This window comes from Arachis hypogaea, chromosome 16 (genome assembly GCF_003086295.3).
Source record: "Arachis hypogaea cultivar Tifrunner chromosome 16, arahy.Tifrunner.gnm2.J5K5, whole genome shotgun sequence".
Lineage (NCBI taxonomy): Eukaryota > Viridiplantae > Streptophyta > Magnoliopsida > Fabales > Fabaceae > Arachis > Arachis hypogaea.
Window position 1 is genome coordinate 80,471,007 of NC_092051.1, and position 22,858 is coordinate 80,493,864.

The window sequence follows — 22,858 nt, forward strand, 5'->3', positions numbered from 1 at the left end:
GGGAGTGACTTTGTGAATAAATATGCCAGATTGTCACTTGAATGGATCTGTTGGACATCAATTGTCCCTTGATTTTGAAGGTCATGAGTGAAGAAGAATTTGGGAGAAATATGCTTTGTTCTATCGCCTTTGATGTATCCGCCTTTAAGTTGAGCAATACATGCTGCATTATCTTCAAACAGGATAGTTGGAGCTATCTTATGATCAATCAGTCCACATGATGACAGAATGTATTGGATCAGACTCCTCAGCCAAAAACACTCGCGACTAGCTTCATGAATCGCCAGTATTTCGGCATGATTAGCGGATGTTGCAGCAATCGTCTGTTTCGTGGACCTCCATGATATAGCTGTTCCACCATATGTAAACAGGTATCCTGTTTGAGATCTCCCTTTATGTGGATCAGACAAGTATCTGGCATCTGCATAGCTAACTAGTTGTGACTTGGATCCATAGGGATAAAACAATCCCATATCAACCGTCCCATGAAGATATCGAAAGATTTGTTTGATTCCACTCCAATGTCTTCTGGTTGGAGAGGAACTATATCTTGCTAGTAAATTCACAGCAAATGATATATCGGGTCGTGTATTATTAGCAAGATACATTAGTGCTCCAATGGCACTAAGATATGGTACTTCAGGACCAAGGATATCTTCATTCTCTTCTTTGGGACGGAATTGATCCTTTTCCACATCCAAAGATCTTACGATCATTGGTGTACTTAATGGATGTGACTTATCCATATAAAATCTCTTCAAGATCTTTTCTGTGTATGTTGTTTGATGAATAAAGATCCCACTTTTTATATGCTCGATCTGCAGGCCGAGAAAAAATTTAGTTCTTCCAAGATCTTTCATCTCAAACTCTTCTTTTAAAGTTTTTATAATTGTTGGAATCTCTTCAGGAGTCCCAATGATATTTAAATCATCAACGTACACAGCAATTATAATGAACCCAGATGTAGTTTTCTTTATGAAAACACATGGGCAGATATCATCATTCTTGAATCCGTTTTTGGCCAGATACTCAGTAAGACGATTATACCACATTCGTCCAGATTGCTTTAGACCATATAAAGATCTTTGCAATTTGACTGAGTATAACCCTTGCGAATATTCACTAGATGGTTTAGATATCTTTAGTCCTTCAGGGACTTTCATATAGATATCCCGATCTAATGAGCCGTATAAATAGGCTGTTACCATATCCATTAAATGCATATGCAGTTTATGATATGCAGATAAACTGACCAAATAATGCAATGTTATCGCATCCACTACAGGGGAATACGTTTCTTCATAATCTATACCGGGCCTTTGTGAAAAACCTTGTGCCACAAGTCGGGCTTTATAGCGCACAACTTCATTTTTCTCATTTCGTTTTCTCACAAATACCCACTTATATCCAACAAGTTTTACATCTTCAGGTGTACGGACTACAGGTCCAAAGACTTCACGTTTTGCAAGTGAGTCTAATTCAGCCTTCATGGCTTCTTTCCATTTTGGCCAATCATTCCTTTGTCGACATTCTTCGACTGATCTTGACTCAAGATCCTTACTTTCATGCATGATATCTAATGCCACATTATATGCAAATATTTCATTGACAATTGTCTTATTTCGGTCCCATTTCTCTCCTGTAAAAACATAATTTATCGAAATCTCGTCATTTTCACAATTTTCAGGTACCTGAACGTCTTCTGGCGTTATATCAGAATTTTGGACAACTGCAGGTGTCTTTACTATGTCTTTTCCAACAGGAATATTTACCTCTTTTCACTTTCGAGGATTTTTATCTTTGGAACTGACAGGCCTGCCGCGCTTCTGGCGTGTATTTGCTTCAGTGGCAATTTGTCCAACTGGGACATCAATTCGAATTGGGGCATTTTTCGCCCTGCCACGCTTCTGGCGTGAATTTGCTTCAGTGGCTACTTGTCTTACTGGGACATCAATTCGAATTGGAGCATTTTCCGCTGGTATATACGACTTGGTAATCCTCTTTGTATCGGAAAATGCATCAGGCAATTCATTTGCTATTCTTTGCAAATGTATAATCTTTTGAACTTCTAGTTCACATTGCCCTGATCGAGGATCTAAATGCATCAATGATGATGCATTCCAATTAAGTTCCTTTTCAGGAAGCTTATTCTCCCCCCTAATGTTGGAAATTTTGATTCATCAAAATGACAATCCGCAAACCGGGCTTTAAACACATCACCAGTTTGTATCTCAAGATACCTCACTATAGAGGGAGAATCATATCCAACATATATCCCCAATTTTCATTGGGGTCCCATTTTGGTGCGATTAGGTGGTGCAATGGGAACATATATAGCACACCCAAATATTCTTAAATGGGAAACATTTGGCTGCTGGCCAAAAGCTAATTGCATAGGAGAGAATTGATGATAACTCGTTGGCCTCAAACGAATAAGTGCTGCGGCATGTAAAACTGCATGCCCCCAAACCGAGGTTGGGAGATTTGTTCTCATAAGCAAGGGTCTAGCAATTAATTGGAGGCGCTTAATAAGTGATTCTGCTAACCCATTTTGTGTGTGAACATAAGCTACTGGATGTTCAACACTTATTCCATTAGCCATATAATAAGCATCAAAAGCTTGGAAAGTAAATTCACTAGCATTATCAAGACGAATTGCTTTGATTGGATTTTCTGAAAATTGTGCTTTTAATCGAATAATTTGAGCCAGTAATCTCGCAAACGCCAGGTTGCAAGAAGATAATAAGCACACATGTGACCATCTCGAAGATGCGTCTATTAGGACCATAAAATATCTAAAAGATCCACATGGTGGATGAATAGGTCCGCATATATCACCTTGAATCCTTTCTAGGAATTCAGGGGACTCAAATCCAATCTTTACTGGTGATGGCCTTAAAATTAACTTCCCTTGAGAACATGCAGCACAACAAAATTCACTAGTTTTAAGAATCTTCTGGTTCTTTAGTGAATGTCCATGAGAGTTTTCAATAATTCTCCTCATCATGGTTATTCCCGGATGACCCAAATGGTCGTGCCAAGTTATGAATTCATTTGGTCTAGTAAACTTCTGGTTTACAATGGCATGTGATTCAATTGCACTAATCTTCGTATAATACAACCCAGATGAAAGTGAGGGTAATTTTTCTAATATAACTTTCTTATTTGAATCATGAGTTGTGATACATAAATACTCATGATTTTCCTCATTCATTGTCTCAACATGATATCCATTTCGGCGAATATCTTTAAAGCTCAACAAGTTTCTACGAGACTTGGTAGATAACAGTGCATTATTTATTATTAATTTTGTTCCTCCAGGAAACAAAATTATAGCTCTTCCGGAGCCTTCTATCACATTGCCTGAGCCAATAATAATATTAACATATTCCTCTTTTGGCACAAGATGGGTAAAATATATATCACTTTTGAGAATAGTGTGCGAACTTGCACTATCCGCAAGGCAAATATCTTCATAATATGTCCTTGCCATTTTTCTTCAAAAATAAATGATAATAATAAAATGAGTAGAAGTACATGTACAGTAAAATTATTCACCTGAATACTTAACAAACACATACATATATCAAACTATTCCATCATTGATCAAATAGCCAATATTTCCTTCAGAATCCTTAAAGAAATTAGATGCATCATAATGAGTGGTGAAATTTTCATCATTTGAAACAAAAATTGTTTCATTTTCTTTGTCATCCTTTTTCAAGGATACTTGATAAAAAATAAACTAGGTGCCTTGGGGTACGACAGGTACGTGACCAATGGCCCTTTCCACCACAACAGAAGTATTTATCCTCAATTGATTTACTTTGCCCATTGTTTCTTTCTTTATCCCACTTCTGGTGAGATCTTTTCTTGTGAACATAATTTCTTTTTCTTCCATAATTTTTCATGTTACTAAAACCTTGCCATTTACCTCTTTTAGGATAATTTGCCGCATTTACTTCAGAAAATGGGGCAGCGCCAGCTGGGCGCGCTTCATGATTTTTTAATAACAACTCATTGTTGCGTTCAGCAACAAGAAGGCAAGAAATTAACTCAGAATATTTTTAATTTCTTTTTCTCGATACTGCTGCTGCAGGAGCACATTCGAGACATGGAAGGTCGAGAAAATTATTTCTAACATATCTGGCTTGAGGAAGTATCACGTGATTGTACCTTTCTTCAAGGTCTTTCCACAGATCTGCAGGATCTTTTAATGTGAGATATTCATTTTTCAATCATACGTCAACATGACGACGAAGAAAAATCATGACTTTAGCTTTATCCTTTTGGGATGCATTATTTTCAGCCTTAATGGTATCTCCAAGATCCATTGAATCAAGATAGATTTCAGCATCTAATATCCATGATAAATAATTATTTTCAGATATATCAAGAGCATTGAATTCAAGATGAGAGAGTTTCGACATAATGAAAAATTTGTTACCTGAAGTCTTCCTAAAATTTGACTAGAGCTTCGTGCTGATAACGTGTTATAAAATAACTAAATAAATAAATAAGGAAGAGGTAATATAAAATAAAATGTAAATAGAAGACTCTAATATTAATATAAGTAACTTGATAAAATACTTTATATATTTATATGCAGTAACATAAAGAGAGAAGATAATTTTATTGTTGTAAAGAGAAAGAGAAGGAGAAGTATTTGTAACTGTGTAAAATCCATTTGCCTCGTTCATGCTTTTATAGGCAAATAAATTCAACTATTCAAACTTTATTAATTGTACTTTTCCATGAGAATTTGCTCCTTACATAGGAAATTAGATCCACCCTTAAATGAGCATTCATCCTTATCTATTCATGCTGTAACAAAATTTACCAATATTTAAAAATATATTTAAATTTTTAATTTTTGGACACATAAATTTAATTTGTTTTAATTTAAAAATTCTTTCACGTATATAATTGTATTAACTAGGTTAATACGACGAGAGTTTGTTTTAATTTTTTTGTTAGGTTTGACCGACTGAAGTGAACATAAAAAATCGATATATCCAGATTTAAAAAAAAAAAGTAAAAATTTAAATGTATTTTTTTAAATTTTTAAAAATTTAAATCTTTGTAAATAAAAAAGTCAACTACTTATTTATCATTTTCTCAAATTATTATTTATATTCATCATCTAAATAATTATTAAGAAAATTTTAGTTTCATAAAATCTATAACACACGCACACTGATAAAGACACGAGATACGATATAACATGAATGCACAAATTTTAAAATCTTATAAGATAGGACACGACATATATATATATATTATTTTTAGGTAAATTATAATACTATTTTAATATTTTATTAACATTAAAATATAAAATAAATTTTTAACTATTTTAATGTCTTTTTTAATTATATAAAATATTTAAAATATTTTTATATTTTAATAAATAATAATATATATTATTTTTAAACTCATTTCAAGAATACATATTAAAAATAATGTTGGACACGTTGACACGTGATAGTATTTAGATGTGTCAAAGTATATTCGAAAAAAATATTTTATTTTTTTACTAAGACACATTTTTTTTTTGGTGACGTACTAAGACACATTTAGACAAAGCAAATATGCTTATTAGAAGAATGTTAATAAGTATTATATCCAAAATGTATCAACGTCAAGCATAAAATCTTTTACATTAAAATTAAAAATTTTTATTTTATTATTTATATTTATTAGGGACCGATTCCTCACGCATATTTTTTTTTTCAGGAAGGCGTTTTATTTCTTAGAAAGAAGCAAAACCAACAAAAAGTTTTGGGGCTATTTTTTTAAATATGAAAAGGTATTATGAGTTTTTTTTTTTATTTTTTATTTTAAATTAAAGTAGGCTAATCAGGGATAATTATTAGTATATATGAAGGTGGTAGAGATGTAAGCCCAACAGGCCAACACACAAGTGGCGTGTTGACCCACTATTAGTGCTGCTTCTTATTCTGCTACCTGCATCACACAATTTGTGTTAGTATTAGGCAGCACGCTGCCTGCATGCATGTTGGTTCTGCAAAGTTGTAGGTTCACAATTCTGGATAACACCCCACAAAGTAATATATATGAAATGCACCAATTACCTTTTCATATTAAAATGTAATTGGATTTGTTTGGATAAGGTTCAACGTTGTTTTAAGTCAAATTCAAACTAATCCAACCCGATTAAAATCGGCTTGATTCAGTTTAGATAATTAAATATCCAATTGAAATAAAAAAAATGTAAAAATAAAAACATATAAAAAAAATGAAAAAAAATTTATAATATTTAAAAAAGAAAAAAGAAATTAAAAATTAATAATTATTATTATTGATCAATACTATAACAAATTAATATTATAATATATTAAAACTATAAATTAGCATCAAGATGATATTATAAATTATATTTTTTAATTGAATATATAGGATAATTGAGTATTTAAATTGAATCATAAGATTAAATTCGATATCTGATTCAAATGATAATGTGTTTTTTTTTATCAAATTATACTTTATTATGTAAAAATTTGATTTTTCGTAATACGATTTTTTTGAATCTTTTGTGATTGAAATTTGCAAACGGTAATTATAGTTCACTTTGTATTAATAAGGCGGGTCCACATAAAATATATATAAGCACTACTAAAAATTTATTTATTACAAATGGATATTTCTGACGATTTTATCCCACGAAAATATAGAAAAATTTTACGAGAGAATTTTTTTTGAAAACAAAGAAAAATGAATTAGGATAAATTATAGACGAAAAAGAGAATTTGTCGATAATTTTGTACGAAAAAATTAATTTTTTTCGTGAAAAATAATTACCGACAGAAAATCCGTCTATATTTAAATGAACAAAAATACTGTATTTTATTAAATTATTACAGACAGAAAATCTGTCTGTAATTTAAAACATTACATCGGAAAATATTAGCTTAAACCTAGCTTATCCACTCTCTCTCTCGAGCTCAATTCACACTCTGTTTGGAGCTCCATTCACAAATAAAACACAGCTGCCAACTCCTACCTTTATGTGCTTCTTCCTCTCTCCATCGTACAACTGCTTTTTCTCTCCGTCGCACGAGCTCCCTCTGCCGTCGCTCTCGTCGCGTCTACTCCCATTGTTGCAGAGCTCTCTACGCCGCCGCTCTCATCGCATCTGCTCCCTCTGGCGCTTCTTCCATCTAATCTCAACTCGCTCTCTCAGTTCTTCTCGTAACCATCTCGAATTTCAGGTATATATATCCTGATTTTGTGATTTTGTTCTTCGTGATAAACCTTAGGGCTCAATTTTTCTGGCCAAATTTAGGTTTATCATACTCTATTTTTGTGTTTCGTGAATTGATAATGAGGAAATTGTCATGTCGGTCTAGAATTTCTCTTATAAAAATAAGAACTTTGTTGTAAGCATAGCTCCAAACCAACAAACAATTCTCACATAAAAAATTTGAGTTGTCACAAGTACAAACCCCATTGAAAAGTTAACCGAAGTATTGAAACCTTGGGTCGTCTCACAAGAAATTGCAATGAAGTGGTCAATTATTAGCTATGAAAATACAAGAGGGGGTTTGATTTGATAAGAGGACAAGAAAATAAATAGCAAGAAAAGTAAAGAAAACAATTAAAGAAAGCAAGTAATAAAGAGAGACATTCATGGCAAGGGTTGAGATCATAGGCTTTCTATCCTATTCACTAATAATAATAATTAACAAGAATTTATCTTAATACGTCATCCCCGATGATGGAAGAAGGTACCATATTATCTTCACACTCGAAGAAAGTCTAATAAGACTAGCTAATTTCAATCCAAAAGTCTTAGTCAACAATATTAACTTACTAATTGAATTAGCAAAAGACTAGCGTCAATGAAAATAATATTAACTAACAACTCTAGATCACCAACATAAGTTGAGTATTCATGACTCAAGATCACCTAATTCCTCTTTCCAAGCCAAGAATGCTCAAAAAGCTACTCTAACATCCAACCAAGCATTTTGTCAAACACTTGGAAGGCATAAAAGGAAAGCATAATAAATTGCAAGGAAGAATAAAATCTACCAACTACCAATTGCAAGACAACAATATTAACAACTCAAATCAACAATAAAAGAACATCAAACATTAAATTACATTAAAAGAGATTCAAATCCAACATGAGTTCATTAACATAAAAGAGACATAAAGAGAAAATTAACATGAAAACTAAGAGAATCAAACTACTAGAGCATGAAAATGTAAAGAAAACAAGATGAGAACAATTAATTAAACCTAGATCTAAGAGGGAAATAAGCCTAAGAACCCTAATTCTAGAGAGAAGAAGGAGCTTCTCTCTCTAGAAACTAAACTACATGATGCCAAGCTACCACTAATTGCTCACCCTTTGCTCAAGCTTGAATTCTGCATGAAATACCCTCAAGCTTGAATTCTGCATGTAATTGAGCGATCGAACCCTCATCGGATGTGTATCTGCTCTAGTCACTCAAGTATATGGGGTTGATTCACTCAATTCTCTCCTAATCATGCTTTCCATGATTTGTTTTTCATCTAACAATCAACAATTATTTCGTGCATGCATACAAATATCATGAGGACTTTCCCATAGGTTGTAATGGGGCTAGGGTCAAGGTAAGGGTGTATATATGGTCAAGTGGACTAGAATTTGAATCTTTGATAAGCTTAAACCTCCCACCTAACCTATATAGCAACCTATACAATCTCAAAGCTAACCTAACTACCCATTCTTCACTTTTTCACATACTCATGCATTCTCTTTTGATCACCACACATATGCATTGATTTTTATTGAACTTTACTTTGGGGCATTTTGTCCCCTTTTTATTACTTTTCTTTTTCTTTCTTTTTCTATTTTTTTCTTCTTGTTTTTCTCATTTTTTTTCTTTTCAAACTAAAATATATACAAAATCATCAATGCATATGATTTAACATTCGATGCATGAGTATGCACCCAATTCCCATGATTTTCAACAAAGTCGCAAAATACACTTTTATCTCTACCCAATGTTTCCAACTTTCCCAAAATCAAATGATAAACACTCTCACTAGCTTAAACTAATTAAATATCCAAACAAGGGATATTTATTGTTTTTCGCTTTAGGCTTGTAATATGCTAAAACTAAGAACAAATGGGTTTAGAATAGGCTCAAAGTTGGCTAACAATGGAAGATAAAAGGTAGGCTATTTGGGTAAGTGAGCTATTTGAAATAATGGCCTCAATCATATAAGTGCATTCATACACAAAATAATGGACATAAACAATCAAACAAACCAAAGATTACAATCATAGAAAGAGAATAATGCACACAAGAATGAAAATAAGTGGTTATATGATGTAACCACACACTTAGGCTCAAATCTCACATGCTTGTGTTCTTAGCTCAAAAATCATGTTCCACAATATATGTAATTCAAACAAGTTCTAATTTCTTTTTTCAATCAAATGGGGTGCCCTATAGATAGATTTCTTGGGAAAATTTCATCATTTTGACTAAGCATATTATGTATATATATGCAAAATAAGAAAATGCAACAAAAAGTCCTAAAAAGACCTAAGAATGAAATGCAAAAGTGTTGGGATTAGAAACTTGTCACCCAAAAACACCGACTGGTTGGATGACCTCCCCACACTTAAAAGTTTGCACCGTCCTCAGTGCACTCAAAGATGAGCTAGGGGTGTGGCGACTTTCCAGGTTGCCACCTTCAGCTGGTGGATTGATAAACCACTATTTTATGGTTTATCTTGTGCTAAAATTGTGTGGTTTTTATCAAGTCTTTGCACACTTATTCATACAATTTGCACGATTTTACAAATCCTTCCTAATTTTGTGCTACGATTGAAAACATGCTTCATTGGTCTTAAATTTGCTAATTTTAATCCTCTCTTATTACCATTCGATGCCTTGATATGTGTGTTAAGTGATTTCAGCGTTTATAGGGCAGGAATGGCTTAGAGGATGAAAAGGAAGCATGCAAAAGTGGAAGGAATACAAGAAATTGAAGGAATCGCTAAAGCTGTCAAGCTTGACCTCTTCATACTAAATGGACCATAACTTAAGCTAAAGAGGTCCAAATGAGGCGGTTCTAGTTGCGTTGGAAAGCTAACATCTGGGACTTCGAAATGATATATAATTTTTCATAGTTGCCATGCTGTTAGGTGACGCGCACGCGTGGATCACGCATACGTGTGACCTGGCGAAAGTTTAATCCACGCGTACGCGTGGACGATGCGTACACGTGACAGAGCCACGTGCTGGACGTATCAGAAATCGCCCCCGCAATTTCTAAGTTGTTTTTGACCCAGTTTTTAGCCCAGAAAACACAGATTAGAGGCTACAGAGTGGGAGAATCTATTCATTCATACAACATTCATTCACATAATTTTAGGTTTGAGATGTAGTTTCTAGAGAGAGAGGCTCTCTCCTCTCTCTAGGTTTTAGGATTTCTCTTAGTTTTAGGTTTATTTCTTTTCAATTCCAGGTTCAATGTTCCTTTAATTTAGTTTCTCTTCTACTTTTATTTGTTCTAGCATTCTAGTTTATTTATTTCCCTTATTGATTACTTTATGTTGCTATTTGGTTCATGAATTCTCTTGTTAGATTTTATTTCTCTATTTAATGCAATTCGAGGTACTTCATATTTATGATTGCTTTCTTTAATTTGTGTTATTGATGCTTGCAATTGTTGGTTTTAGATTTAATATTCCTTGCTAGTTTTTTATGTTGTGCCTTCCAAGTGTTTGATAGAATGCTTGGGAGGATTTTAAGTTAGATTTTTATGTTCTTGGCTTTGGTCGAGTAATTGGAGACTCTTGAGTTATCAAACTCCCTTGTTGATTGTTAATTGAAGGTTGCTGGTTGATTTGGATCCCTCTAAAGCTAGTCTTTCCTTAGGAGTTGACTCAGACTTGAGGAATTAAATTGATTAGTCCACTTGACTTTCCTCCATAGTTAGAGGTTAACTATGTAACAACCCTGATTTTTAAGTACGCGAGATCTTTTCTGAAAGTACAGATTTCTCCGGAGGATTAGTAAGGGGAGAACCTCTGATATATCATCAAGTATCTCAATCATCATTGTCATTATGTCATCTTTAAGTTAGAACCTTTTATGAGGCAAGCTCGATAACACAGTCACGAAGAACCTAGTTTTTGAACCGTATCGGTTAGGAGTTTTGATTCGGTTTTTCGTAAATAGTCTCAATTTGATGAACCGGACTTGATTCATGAGAGAAGAGAGATAATAGGATAATATCATCATTATATGAGTATTAGAAGCTTCTTGAATGATATTATAAGGTTACCTGATTAGTTTTACTTAAAACAGAAAATTGGTTTAACCGGGTTCACAGTTTACTGGTGCAGCTTAGCACCAGCACTCTCTGATGACTTTAGCAATGCTAAGGCCTCATTATACATGTTTTATTCTCACAATAAATATTTTACTTGTGTCATTTATGCTAGTAGCTCAGAAAATACTTTTTAGAGATGTTTTTATAAGTGTTCCGATACACCTAGTTTTAGTAGTTATACACCTGAGATATTTTAATATTATTTTAATCCACCTCCAAGCCAACCAATCACAACTCATCCTACACTCCCAAGACACTCCAAGGCTGTCTCATTTCTTCATTTTGGACGAAAATAACAAGAGAGAAAAGAGAGAAACTTTCATGAACACTTAATCTTCAAAGCTTGATTTCTTCTGAACTAAAACTCAAATCAAAACTCCGATTTCACCAAAATGATCCTCTCTTCTTTCTCTACATAACCATGTAACTTATCAAGGCTGAAAATAAGGTTATATGGCTGTCCCTTTCCCATTTGAATTTGGTTTTCAAGGAAACATGCTTAAACAAGTGTTTTCTTGATGTTTTCCTTAGATCTCTTGCTTAGCTTGACTTGTGGGTCAAAGATATTTGATTTCCTGCATGTTTAAGGTGAGGATAACCTTCCTAAGATAGTGCTGAAGTTTGTTTAGTTGATGGTTTAGAGTTTTAAAGTTGTTCTTGATGTGTTTTAGGAGGAAAAAGTGCTTTAAGAACACTTCAAAGGGTAACCGGATTTGGAGCAGCAAATCAAGGTAGGGTGTAACGAAATTAATCTTGATTATTTGTGTTTGAGTTGTGTGAATGTTGTATGATTTGGCTGTGCTAAAAATTGGTTGCATATATGATTGATTCTTGGTGAAAATTTAGTGAAATTTTGATGAAATTTGATGAAATTTAAGCTTTGAGTTTATGTTCTTGGAGCTGCTGGAAAACGAAACCCTAGGCCCTAAATTGGGGTTCAATTTGTGTTAAAATCATGTAGAAAAGATGGGGTTTTAGTGGCTGCTAATTTATTATGAATTATAGTAAAAATCGGTTGCTGAAAAGACTGAAAAACGGGTAAAAACAGAGAAAGAATCTGAAGAATTTATGAAGAACATGAAGAACACTTTGAGTGTGATGAAGAACAATAAAGAACAGGCTTTAGATCTTTAAAAGGGCAAGGAAGTAAAATTTTTGGTGTTTAAGGGGTTATTTGGTAATTTCTAAAAGTTAGGGTGGTTAAAGTAGAAATATTAAAAGTTACGGGTGGTAAAAAGTGAATTTTAAAGGTTAAAAGTAAAAGGTAAGATAATTTTCGAAAAATTAATAATAAAATAATAAATAATAATAAAATATTAAATAATAATATTTAATTAAAAATAATATTTTAATAAAAATAATAAAATAATGCGGAAAAGGTAGTTTTCTGTACAAGCTTTAGAAAGATAACTTTAAGCGCAAAATCTCATAATTACTTTCATAAATCACTTAGGGAGTGGTAAGAACATATTAGTAAGGCAAAGATAAAAGAAAGATAAAAAGTTGAAGAAAAGATAAAAGTCAAAGAAAAGTATGTAAAGTTTTAATGACAGAAAAATAGACAGAGACTAGTGAACGAACTAGGGTAACTTAGCTAGTACTTGAGTTGCGACTAGGGTTAGGTATTATATGAAAAGTTAAACTGTTTCAGTATAGACTTAATGAACCTATACTTGGGACAAGCTAACTATTCATATCGAAATTTACATAAGCTTTAAATATATACGTTAAGCAGAGAAATCAGAGTAGAATAGAGAAATACAAAGAACAGAGTAATCAGAGTAGAGTAAAGAGATAAAGAAAAGAAGGGTAACATAGATATAAAGGAATGAGTAATCAGAGAAAAGTAAAGAGATACAGAGAACAGAGTAACCAAAGCAGAGTAAAGAGATACAGAGAAAAGAGAAACCAGAACAGAGTAAAGAGATATAAAGAGAAGAGTAATATAATAAAGAGATATTTATATATATATTAGTTGCTTGATGCAATCCAGAGCTATATTTATATATATATTAGTTGCTTGATGCAACCCAGAGCTATATTTATATATATTAGTTGCTTGATGCAACCCAGAGTTTCTGTAGTGATACTAAGTTACCTACAGCCATTTTCCGATTCCCCAAAGCAGAGCAGAGTTTCCTGCGTTAAGCAGAGGCCGTCTCGAATGAGTGGTGATAAACCACTATTTTATAATTTATATTGTGTTTAATTGTGTGGTTTTATCAAGTCTTCACCCACTTATTCATATGATTTGCATGTATTTACAAATCCTTCCTAAAAATATTCTATGATTGAAAACTTGCTTCCTAAAAATCTTTTAATTGTATATTTTTTTATTTTATCCTCCTTTATACCATTCGATGCTGTGATCCGTGTGTTAAGTGTTTTAGGTTTCATAGGGCAGGAATGGCTTAGAGAATGAAGAGGAAGCTTGCAAAGATGGAAGGAACACAAGAAGTTGAGGAGATGACCAGCGAGAAGTGACGCGGGCGCATGGCTCACGCGACCGCGTGGATTGGAAGCTGCACAAGTGACGCGAATGCGTGGACAACCTGGACGCGTGGCACGGAAAAATGCCGGATGACGCGAACGCGTGGACGATGTGGTCGCGTGGCGTGCGCGATCTGCAGAATTTACAGAAGTCGCTGACGTGAATTCTGGGCCGCGTTCTAACCCAGTTTTCGGCCCAGAAATGCAGATTAGAGCTAGGGAACATGCAGAGACAAAGGACGACATTCATTCCACATAATTTTTAGTTTTTTTTTTATTTTCTCTCTTCCCCTAGGTTTTTTTCTATATACTCATAATTGAGGATTTGAAGATTTTGGCTTCGGTTATTGAGAAGAGTCTACTCCGGACTTGGTCATTCTAGTTTGTTTACTTACTTTTTACTTACTCTTTCATATCCTTAATCTATCCAGAGTTAACATTGGATTACTTTTAGAGTTCATTAATGCAAGACTATTTTTTTTTAATTGATCTCTTTGATTATCATTTATCATGTCTCTTTTTATTTCCCCTTTTTATTTTGTAAAGTCTACATTTATGATAATGGAGTAGTTTCCCAACTTGATTGGGAGTTGATTAATAGGAGAACCTTGAGTTGGAATACTCAAGAGTTCAATTATAATTGGTTTGTTATTGGTTGGCTTGTTAGTCACTAACTCTAATCCTTCCCAAGGGAGAGGATTAGGGGTTGTGAATAGAAGTTGACTTTTAACTTGACTTTCCCTCATTCGTTGAGGGTTAACTAAGTGGAAACAAATACTAATTATTGATTGATCTTGAAAAAATTCCAACAAGGATAGAACTTCTGATTAATCTTTTCCCGGTCGAGATTTTATTTAAATTACATAAATTCTCCAATTTAATTTCCTATTTATCAAACTAAAAAAAAACCATTTTGGAAAACCTCTGATTAGTAAAATAGCACATCTTCCTGCAACTCGTTGGGAGACGACCTGGGACTCATACTCCGAGTATTTTATTTCTAAAATTTGTGACAACTCTTTTCTAAATTGACAAATAGATTTTTGCTGGTTAAGAGTTGTACTTGTAATGCCATTTTTCTTAATAATTATTAATCTGCAAATTTCTGCCGTGTCAATTTTTGGCGCCGTTGCCGGGGAGTTGCAATAGAGTGCTAATTTATTGGTTGGAATTTATTTATTTGCATTTTATGTTATTTTATTTTGTTACCATGAGCTGTATGTTTCTTTCATTGAATGATGCGTTCACTGCCTAATCCGAGCTCAGCCGCTTTTGATCCTGAAATTGAAAGAACTCTTTCCCGTATTAGGCGAGCTCGGCGTCGGTTAGCCTCTGAGGGTGGTGAAGTGGTTGTTGCCAATTCAACAGTCTTATCTGAGAGCGAATCTGAACCGACATTTTAGGAGGAAACAAGCTCCTCTACTACTGATTCAGTTGATTCACGTGCAGGTGACATGGCAGCACCTAGGAGGATTACCCTCCAGGAGGCAGGAGCCCCAGATTTTATCCTGCAAACGTATCAAGCTCGTCACCCAGATCTGGCTGCAGATTTTGAACTGAAGACATCGCTAATCAACTTGATACCCAAGTTTCATGGCTTACCTGCTCAGGAGCCCATAAAGCACCTCAGGGATTTCCGGACAGCCTGTTCTACTGTTAGGCGTCATGGTGCAGATGAAACTACTATTTTGCTTATGGCCTTCCCATTTTCTCTTGAGGGAAAGGCGAGGGAGTGGTACTACACTCAATCGGAGCCAGTAGTTACCGACTGGGACGCGCTCAGGAGGGAATTTCTGGACAAATACTTTCCAGCTGAAGTTACAGACAGACTAAGGAAAGAGATCTCCTGCATTATCCAAGGAGAATTAGAGACCCTCTACGAATATTGGGAACATTTCAGAAACCTCTTGGACTCATGTCTCTACCACAAGATTGATGAGATGGTGTTGATCAGTTACTTTACACAAGGTATGAAGCCTCAAGATAAAACTACATTAGATGCTGCAAGTAATAGCTCTCTGAAGAAGTACAAGACGGTGACAGAAGCGTGGCAGCTGATCGCTGATCTGGCTGAATCTACCCGGAACACTAGACACATGACCAACCATCCTAAGACTGTTGCGGAGGTGTCCTCTAGTGGTGAGGCTGCTGCTTTCACTAAAGCTCTGGGAGAGGTGACCAATCTACTGAAGCAGATAAACCTGAATCAACAACAGTCTCAACCTCCCTCACCCCAACATAGTCAACAACTGGTTCCTCAGAGGGTATGCGGGATATGCGCTGATTATAGTCATTATACTGATGAGTGTCCACAGCTCCAACAAGAGGACAACACCTTGGCAGCCACTCACAATTTCTATGACCGCCCAAATCAAAGCTCCTACCAATAAGGCGGCAACTACAACCAAGGTGGGAACTATAACCAAAGTTGGCAAGATAATTCCAACCATAGTTGGAGAGATAATTCCAACCATGGCTGGAGGGACAACTATAACAGAGGAGGCAGAGACAACCAGGGAAATCAGAGGTGGAATAATAACAACAACAGACAGCAGAACCAGAACCAGCCTTACAGAGCACCTCACCTAAGGCAAGCCCAAGCACCTCAGAACAACCAACAGCAGGTCCCTCAAATCACTTACCCCTCCTCTTCCAATGACGAGTTGCTTCAGTCCATTGCACAAGGACAAAAGAACATGGAAGGTACACTCAACGGTCTAACATCCGCTATACAAGCTCTCATTTCTTAGATGGGATCATCCAGCACTTCTAACACTCAACCTGCAAGATCTAGTGGAATTCCTTCTCAACCCTTACCCAATCTAAAGGGTGGCATCAATGCCATCACCCTAAGGTCCGGAACCACACTGCAAGAGAGAAATCAGGAGGAGCCAAGCCCACAGGAACACGCCCCAGATGCAGACATGGTTGAAGTGGAGGATGTGGAAGAGGAAGATGAAATACAAGACATGGTTGAAGAAGAAGCAGTTCAACCAAGGAATGGAGAACCAAAAGAAGCAGAATTCGTAAGAGACACTATTCCTATCCCATTTCCACACCTTGCAAGAAAATCCAGGAAACAGATGGAACTTGACCCTAAAATGGTAGAAATCTTCAAAAAGGTTGAGGTAACTGTTCTACTTTTTGATGTTATTCAGCAAGTACCTAAATATGAAAAATTTCTAAAGGATCTATGAATACATAAGGATAAGATTAATGAATTAGAAACTATTCCTTTAGGTAGTTCCATGATGAGCGGATAATTTATACGCTTTTTGGCATTGTTTTTACATAGTTTTTAGTATGATTTAATTAGTTTTTAGTATATTTTTATTAGTTTTTAAATAAAAATCACATTTCTGGACTTTACTATGAGTTTGTGTATTTTTCTGTGATTTCAGGTATTTTCTGGCTGAAATTGAGGGACTTGAACAAAAATCAGATTCAGAGGCTGAAGAAGGACTGCAGATGCTGCTGGATTCTGACCTTCCTACACTCAAAGTAGATTTTCTGGAGCTACAAGAGTCCAAATGGCGCGCTCTTAATTGCGTTGGAAAGTAGACATCCAGGGCTTTCCAGCAATATATAATAGTTCATACTTTGCCCCAGTTTAGATGACGCAAACTGGCGTTCAACGCCAACTCTCTGCCCTATTCTGGAGTTAAACGCCAGAAACAGGTTGCAAAGCAGATTTAAACGCCAGAAATAGGTTACAAATTGGCGTTTAACTCCAAGGAAGACCTCTACATATGAAAGCTTCAATGCTCAGCCCAAGCACACACCAAGTGGGCCCGAAAGTGGATTTCTGCATCATTTACTCATTTCTGTAAACCCTAGTAACTAGTTTAGTATAAATAGGACTTTTTACTACTGTATTTACATCTCTGGATGTTTAGTTCTTAGATCATGGAGGCTGGCCATTCAGCCATGCCTAGACCTTATCACTTATGTATTTTCAACGGTAGAGTTTCTACACACCATAGATTAAGGTGTGGAGCTCTACTGTTCCTCATGAATTAATGCAAAGTACTATTGTTTTTCTATTCAATTCAAGCCTATTTCTTCTCTAAGATATTCATTCGCACACAAGAACATGATGAATGTGATGATTATATGACGCTCATCACCATTCTCACTTATGAACACGTGCCTGACAAACACTTCCGTTCTACATGAAAGCAAGCTTGAATGCATATCTCTTAGCCTCCTGATCGTGAGATCAGAGTCTTCGTGGTATAGGCTAGAATTATTGGCGGCCATTCTTGAGATCTAGAAAGTCTAAATCTTGTCTGTGGTATTCCGAGTAGGATCTGGAAAGGGATGGCTGTGACGAGCTTCAAACTCGCGAGTGCTAGGCGTAGTGACAGACGCAAAAGGATTACTGAATCCTATTCCAGCAGGATCGAGAACCGACAGATGATTAGCCGTGCGGTGACAGCGCATTTTGGACCATTTTCACTGAGAGGACGGGAAGTAGCCATTGACAACGGTGATGCCCAACATACAGCTTGCCATGGAAAGGAGTATGAAGGATTGGATGAAGACAGTAGGAAAGCAGAGGTTCAGAAGGAACAAAAGCATCTCTATACGCTTATCTGAATTTCTCACCAATGAATTACATAAGTATCTCTATTCTATTTTATATTTTAAATTATATTTTAATTATTAATATCCATAACCATATGAATCTGCCTGACTGAGATTTGCAAGATGACCATAGCTTGCTTCAAGCCAACAATCTCCGTGGGATCAACCCTTACTCACGTAAGGTTTATTACTTGGACGACCCAGTGCACTTGCTGGTTAGTTGTGCGAAGTTGTGACAAAGAACTAAGATTATTGAACGTGCGTATTAAGTTTTCAGCGCCGTTACCAAGGAAGGAATGAAAGAACTGAAGATTGATGGTTTAGAGGTTATAGTAAACTCTCGTTGCAAGTATAGTTACTAAACCAAACAATCAACCTTTCTTACAAACATTTGGTTGTCACAAGTAACAAACCCCTTTAAAATTGATAACCGAGTATTTAAACCTCGGGTCGTCTTCTCAAGGAATTGCAGGGAGGTATGTTCTTATTATTGGTTATGAGTTTGTAAAATGGGGGTTTTGAAAGTAAGGAAACAGTATGTTGAACAATAAGAAAAATAGTAATGATAAAATAAACTCTTGGCAAGGTATTAAAACTGGAAGTCCTATCCTGGTTATCCTTATCAATTGTAATGAGAATTGAATTTTTCTCCCACCTTGTTAACCTCTAACCATGAAGGTAAGTTAAGTGGATGAATTAATTTTTATTCCTCAAGTCCTAGTCTTTCCTTGGAAAAAGTCAGAGTTATTGGAATTCGAATTAATTCTTGAAGAATTCCAATTTTCAATCAACAATGAGTTTGATAACTCAAGAGTCACCAATTATTTAACCAAAGCCAAAAGGGAAAATATCTAAATTAAATTAAAAGCATTCATATAAATAAAGCAAAGCAAAATTAAATATGAAAATACCTCGAATTGCATTCACAAAAGGAATTAAATCTAACATGGATATTCATAAATTAAATTGGAAAAATAAATGAAAGGAACATTGAACCTGTGATCGCAAAAGATGAAATAATCATAAAGTGAAAAGAATCCTAATTCTAAATCCTAAGAGAGAGGAGAGAACCTCTCTCTCTAAAAACTACATCTAAAACTAAAATTGTGAATTATGAGAGCATGATTATGAATGGATGCATTCTCCCACTTTATAGCCTCTACTATGTGCTTTCTGGGCCAAAAACTGGGTCAGAAACAGCCCAGAAATCGCTGGTTGCGAAATCTGCCACGCTGGTTTTTTCGTCACTACGATGCGTTCGCGTGGAGCACGCGTTCGCGTCGCCTAGAGTCAGGGAAACTATGGCATATTATATATTAAATCGAAGCCCCGGACATTAGCTTTCCAACGCAACTGGAACCGCGTCGTTTGGACCTCTGTAGCTAAAGTTATAGCCGTTTGAGTGCAAAGAGGTCAGGCTGGACAGCTTAGCAATTTCTCCAACTTCTTGTATTCCTTCCACTTTTGCATGCTTCCTTTCCATCCTCTGAGCCATTCCTGCCCTGTAATCTCTGAAATCACTTAACACACATATCAAGGCATCTAATGGTAATAAGAGAGGATTAAACATAGGGAACTTAAGGCCAAAGAAGCATGTTTTCAATCAAAGCACATAATTAGGAAGGCAAATGTAAAACCATGCAAATAGTATGAATAAGTGGATAAAGAGTTGATAAAAACCACTCAATTGAGCACAAGATAAACCATGAAATAGTGGTTTATCAAGGAACGATCACGATTTCGTGCACCAAGTTTTTGGCGCCGTTGCCGGGGATTGTTCGAGTTTGGACAACTGACGGTTCATCTTGTTGCTCAGATTAGGTAATTTTATTTTAATTTTAAGCTTTTTGTTTTTGTTAATTTTATTTTCGAAAAAAATTTTCAAAGAAAAAAATTTAATAAAATCATAAAAACCAAAAAATAATTTTGTGTTTCTTGTTTGAGTATAGTGTCAATTCTTAAGTTTGGTGTCAATTGCATGCTTTTATAATTTTCTTTAATTTTCGAAAATTCATCATATGTTCTTCATGATCTTCAAGTTGTTCTTGATGATCTCCTTTGTTTGATCTTTGTATTTTTATGTTTTGTGTCTTTTCTTGTTTTCCATATGCATTTTCAATTTGTTAGTGTCTCAACATTAAAAATTTTTAAGTTTGGTGTCTTGCATGTTTTTCTTTTCTTAAAAATTTTCAAAATAAGTTCTTGGTGTTCATCTTGACATTCAAAGTGTTCTTGCATGCATTGTGTGTTTTGATTCATAATTTTCATGTTTTGAGTCTTTTTATTGTTTTTCTCTTTCTTCATTAAAAATTCAAAAATAAAAAAAATATCTTTCCCTTATTCTCTCATAAATTTTCGAAAATTTGGTTTGATTTAGTAAAAAAGTTTTTAAATTTAATTGTTTCTTATGAGTCAAATCAAATTTTCATTTTAAAAATTATATCTTTTTCAAATCTTTTTCAAAAATCAAATCTTTTTCATTTCTCTTTTATGATTTTCGAAAATTTCAAAATGATTTTCAAAAATCTTTTTCTTATTTTTATCTCATATTTTCAAAATTAATACTAACTATTAATATTTTGATTCAAAAATTTCAAGTTGTTACTTGCCTATTAAGAAAGGTTCATTCTTTAAATTTTAAAATCCTATCTTTTAGTTTCTTGTTAGTCAAGTAATCAACTTTAATTTTCAAAAATCAAATCTTTTTCAAATTAAATTTCAATCATATCTTTTTCAATTTCAATCATATCTTTTTCAAAATCAATTTCAAAATCTTTCATAACTTCTCACTCTTTCAAATTTGATTTTCAAATCTTTTTCAATTAACCACTTAACTTTTTGTTTGATTTTAAAAGTTTACTATTTCAATCATATCTTTTTCAAAACCACCTAACTACTTTTCTCTCTCCTAATTTTCGAAAATCACCTCCCTCTTTTTCAAAAATCTTTTTAATTAATTAATTGTTTCTCCTAACTTTTTCGAATACTAATTAATAAATAAAATAAAAACAAAAATATTTTTCTTTTTTTTCTTCTTTTAATTTTCGAAATTCTCTCCCCCTCATCTCTTTCTAATTATTCTATTTATCTACTAACACTTCTCTTCTTTTTAAAAATTCGAACCCTCTCCCTCTTTCTGTGTTCGAATTCATTTTCTTCTCTTCTACTCACATAAAGGAACCTCTCTACTGTGGCAAAGAGGATCCCTATTATTTTCTATTCCCTTCTTTTTCATATGAGCAGGAGCAAGGACAAGAACATTCTTGTTGAAGCTGATCCGGAACCTGAAAGGACTCTGAAGAGGAAGCTAAGAGAAGCTAAAGCACAACACTCTGAAGAGGACTTTACTGAAATTTTCGAAAAAGAAGTAGAGATGGCCAAAACCAATAATAATGGTGGAGGTGCAAGGAAGATGCTTGGTAACTTTACTGCACCAAATTCCAACTTACATGGAAGAAGCATCTCAATCCCTGCCATTGGAGCAAACAATTTTGAGCTAAAGCCTCAATTAGTTTCTCTGATGCAACAGAATTGCAAGTTTCATGGATTTCCATCAGAAGATCATTTTCAGTTTTAATTGAATTCTTGCAGATCTATGATACTGTTAAGACCAATGGGGTTGATCCCGAGGTCTACAGGCTTATGCTTTCCCGTTTGCTGTAAGAGACAGAGCTAGAATATGGTTGGACTCTCAACCTAAAGATAGCCTGAACTCTTGGGATAAGCTGGTCACGGCTTTCTTAGCCAAGTTCTTTCCTCCTCAAAAGCTTAGCAAGCTTAGAGTGGATGTTCAAACCTTCAAACAGAAAGAAGGTGAATCCCTCTCTGAAGTTTGGGAGAGATACAAGCAACTGACCAAAAAGTGTCCTTCTGACATGCTTTCAGAATAGACCATCCTGGATATATTCTATGATGATTTGTCTAAATTATCAAAGATGTCATTGGACCATTCTGCAGGTGGATCCATTCACCTAAAGAAAACGCCTGCAGAAGCTCAAGAACTTATTGACATGGTTGCAAATAACTAGTTTATGTACACTTCTGAAAGGAATCCTGTGAGTAATGGGACGCCTCAGAGGAAGGGAGTTCTTGAAATTGATACTCTGAATGCCATATTGGCTCAGAATAAAATATTGACTCAGCAAGTCAATATGATTTCTCAGAGTCTGAATGGATTGCAAGCTGCATCCAACAGTACTCAAGAGGCATCTTCTGAAGAAGAAGCTTATGATCCTGAGAACCCTGCAATAGCAAAGGTGAATTACATGGGGAACCCTATGGAAATACGTATAATCCCTCATGGAGAAATAATCCAAATTTATCATGGAAGGATCAACAAAAGCCTCAACAAGGCTTTAAAAATAGTGGAAGAAATAGGTTTAGCAATAGCAAACCTTTTCCATCATCCACTCAGCAACAGACA

The 22,858-nt window shown here is 34.7% G+C and overlaps 1 non-coding gene across 1 annotated transcript; it reads right to left on the reverse strand.

Moving 5' to 3' along the window:
- Window positions 1–22,208: 22,208 nt before the first annotated feature.
- On the reverse strand, window positions 22,209–22,316 carry LOC112761953 (small nucleolar RNA R71). Its single transcript, XR_003182319.1, has one exon. It is a non-coding gene; the product is annotated as a small nucleolar RNA R71 (small nucleolar RNA).
- Window positions 22,317–22,858: the final 542 nt, after the last annotated feature.